Genomic DNA, 3,558 nt, shown 5'->3' on the forward strand with positions numbered 1-3,558 from the left:
GGATAAATAGCATTTATAAAGGGGTTCCAAGTATGATTGGAAGGTATAATTGATTTTTGACCAAGAAAAAGAAATGTGGAATGCAGACTTTATTTTGGCAAATATATGTATTAGGTAATTTATACCTTATATCTAAAGCATGTCTAGAAGAAGATTTAACCAAATGAGTTGTTTTTTCATAATATATAGTAGGTACAAGACCTTCTTGAATACAACTAACATCGGCTCCACTATCAATCATAGCAACTTCAGTTATTGAAAAACTATTATCAATCAAGATGGTGCATTTAATAAACCATTTATGAGCACTAACTATTTGCATCATTCCTAAAAACATACCTTGTCTAGTATCAAGATTAATAGGTTTTGCAAAAGTATTTACCTTTGTTATTAACAGTTTCTATCTGAGTAAGTCTATGATCACAAATCATTTCATTTTGTTTAATCTCATATTTTAAATTTTCAATTTCATTTTTCAAATCATCAAAGGAAGAATCTGTAGTATGAGTAGTCTGTTTATTAAGTTTGTTATTAATTTCAGACAATGAATACGGTGCAACATATTCAAATTCAAACTCATTCTTTTGTTTTTCTGAATTTTTTGAGGAACTTGAACTAGCATTATTATTTGCTGCTAAATGAATAATTTTTTCTCGAAGATCATTATCAGTGACTTCTTTCAAAAGTACTATCATATTATCAGATCTAATAGTATTTATATTTAAATCTTGAAATTGAGATTGCAATTAATAAAACTTATCATTTTCACAGGAACAAATATCACCATGACAGGTATTGCAAGTATTCATTTTATCATGTTGATTACTATCAGATATATCAAGCAAATCAACTTCTTCTTCAAAATCAGAATTATAATAAGACTCAGAACCAGAAGTATATAACAAACTATAAATCTTATCATGAACTCCTTCATCAACTTCTTTGGATTTCAACTTTTCAAGCTTACAATATGGTGCTATGTGACCGAAATTTCCACATTTATAGCACTTGATTTAGCGAGATCACGCTTAGACCTATTTTTGGTAAATCTATTAGACTTATAAAAGGCTTTTCTAGCGTCGCGCTCTTCCTTAGATATAAATCTAGACCTCTTTTTCCTATAATGTTTATCAGGGTTGGAGTATTTAAAATCCCTATATTTGTTCTTCTTGCTGTCAACATAAAGTATCATGTAAACCGCACTGGGCACAAAAGTCTCCTATCTGAGATCTTTCTTTAAGGTTATCCATCTTAAGTTGTCTAGATAGTTTTAATTCATTGCACAAATTTATTCCTTATTTAGTGCAGACTCCTATCAACTTACCATAAGTATAATCCTTATATGTAATTTCACCATGATTAGTTCTTAGAGCTTTTCTAACTCTTTCGGCAAATAAAGGGGGAAGGCCATCTATAAACTTAGCTTTCCAATGCTCATAACTATTTTCGGGCAATTCCATCACCCTACTCATGTAAGTATCTTTATACCACCTAAATTCATCTAAGGTTCTACAGTGTATACCATTTAATAAGGTACGAACAGTCTCATACTGATTGGTAAATCTACCATTAAAATGTTCTAAAATGGTTCAGACTAAAGTATAAACGGCATCTTCTTTATTTTTTACTAGAGCCATGCCTAAGTTATCAACACCTTCATTAGCAGGAATAACATTTATCACTACTGCTTTTTGTTCAATACTCAAATGATTATCCCACCAACCTCTGAGTTGGCCAGTAAAACCTACAATAATCATTTTGCAAATATTTCTATTTGTGTTTTTAACACTTTTCCAAATAGTTGCATACATAAGAATTCTATGAACAAGAATAGTTAATTGTCTATCAGTCAAACCATCAAGATTTCATTCGTAAATTTTAAACCCACTATAAGAGGTATTAGTCTGATCTAGTCTCGTTCCTCTATTAACACATCTTGAGGAGTTGGTCTGGAATAATAATAGGTATGCATGCTAGGTTTATGGGCATACTTAGTATTACTATTCTTTTTGGGATAACCACAGCTTATTAAATTCTAAAGAAACATGATTTTTAAAATCAAAAGTTTTTTCCATTTCATCCGCAAAATAGGCTTTGCGCTTAATCCTGACAATTTTTCATCAAAAAGATCTTACAAATAATTTAATGATTTAAATTTAAAATCCCGAATCTCAGAGGGCCGTTGCACATGGGTCGAAACAATTTGACCTACTGATTGACTTTTAGAAGTAGAAGTCGCATCAAAAGTCTTTATATCATTTTTTATTTGAAATACTAAAGTAGTTAATTCATTTAATCTTTTATCAAGAGAACTAATATGTTCACCCAAAACATTAACATAAAGACCCAAATAATTATTTTGGGAAATTAAATTATTTATTTGATTAGTGTTGACTGCTGCAACATTTACTTCAACAAATTTTTGAAAGGCAGTAAAGGTGATACATGTATTATTTGGTAAAATAAAAGATTACTGAGGTGGATAGACAACCTTAATAATATTACCAGAATTATATTTATAAGATCGTTCAAGAACGTTGATATATAAAGGTAAATAAGTGATTATAAATCAGGGTACAAAATACATAATTTGATTATGTAAAGCACAAATTTCATAAAATTCTTGTGAAATATTATTCAGATCATTACCAGTATAAGTGTCAAAAAACCATGTTTTAAACTGGTTCCATTTATTACTCAAAAATTCTTTCTGAATGTACTTTCTTGATAGTAAACCTGGACTAAAATCTATTTGGTGTACATTGATCATTAAGTTTTATTAGGGTCGAAATCCATTTCGAATACAAAAGGAATAGCCTTATCAGAAATATCAGAAGAATTATCATTAGCTTGAAAAATATTTGTTCGAGGATCAATTTTTATTTAATTAACAAGTTTATTATTTTGATCAGCAAATATCATAGGAAAAGAAACTGTAGAAGGTATGGAATGTAAAGAAGCAACACGATTACGAGCTGGACCATACACAGATTCAATTGGGGAAATATGATGAATAGCAGACAATCTTCTATTAGAAAATGAATGTCTACTATATGGAACACTTTTATCATCAAACTGAATGCAAATCCTACCATCCGGATTTTGTGTAATATGAGAATACTCAGAATTAGTGAAAGCATTTGTTATCTGACTAGGGGATATAACTGAATCCAGTGTCCAAGTTGTTGAAAAATTAATTTCTTTCCATTTTATAGGTCTTCTAGTAGTGACCTTAGATTTAACAAAATTAGCTTCTACTAAAATAGTCTGATCAGATGTATCATATAATTTACATCTCAGATTTAACGTAGATAGCAATTTAAAATAAATTCTATATGATGAAGAAATTAATTCAGATCCAGGTGCATAATTATAACCATGTGTTTTAACATTTAAAGTTAAAACATCAAGAATATTAACATCAATTAAAGATAATTGCAAATTAGGCTGAGTATTAAAATATACAGGACCATATGCCATAATGGACTCAATCGAACCCATCAAAGATTGTCTAAAATTTAAATTTATAGCATTACGAAGAGCAGCTAAAAATGTCTT

The sequence above is a fragment of the Solanum stenotomum genome, chromosome 11, assembly GCF_019186545.1.
Source record: "Solanum stenotomum isolate F172 chromosome 11, ASM1918654v1, whole genome shotgun sequence".
In the NCBI taxonomy this organism is placed as follows: Eukaryota; Viridiplantae; Streptophyta; class Magnoliopsida; order Solanales; family Solanaceae; genus Solanum; species Solanum stenotomum.